The sequence below is a fragment of the Sinocyclocheilus rhinocerous genome, unplaced genomic scaffold (assembly GCF_001515625.1).
Source record: "Sinocyclocheilus rhinocerous isolate Xijiao unplaced genomic scaffold, SAMN03320098_v1.1 scaffold3945, whole genome shotgun sequence".
NCBI classification, from domain to species: Eukaryota; Metazoa; Chordata; class Actinopteri; order Cypriniformes; family Cyprinidae; genus Sinocyclocheilus; species Sinocyclocheilus rhinocerous.
Window position 1 is genome coordinate 1 of NW_015641830.1, and position 374 is coordinate 374.

Sequence of the window (374 nt, forward strand, 5' to 3'; positions counted from 1 at the left end):
GAGAGAGAGAGAGAGAGTTTGGCCTCAGCTGGTCTGGAGCATTCTGATCGATGACAGTGAAGTGAGCTCATGACCTGAAACACACACACTATTAATATACAGCACATGTGTTTCTCAACACGCTCGTGTCCAGATTCTGCATTTTCTGAGAGAGTGAATGCTGGGCTTCCGTCGATGCTGGACTCGTGATGGGTCTCGTTAGAGACAGACGGACGCTGATCTTATCAGACTGTACTGGATTACAGCAGGACCTTCATCAATGATTCAGACCTTTATACTGCGTTCAGAGCAGGACTCGCGCTTTACTGAGAGCCTGGTGAAGATCGTTCACACACACACACACACACACACACACACTATAACACTCTCTCTCA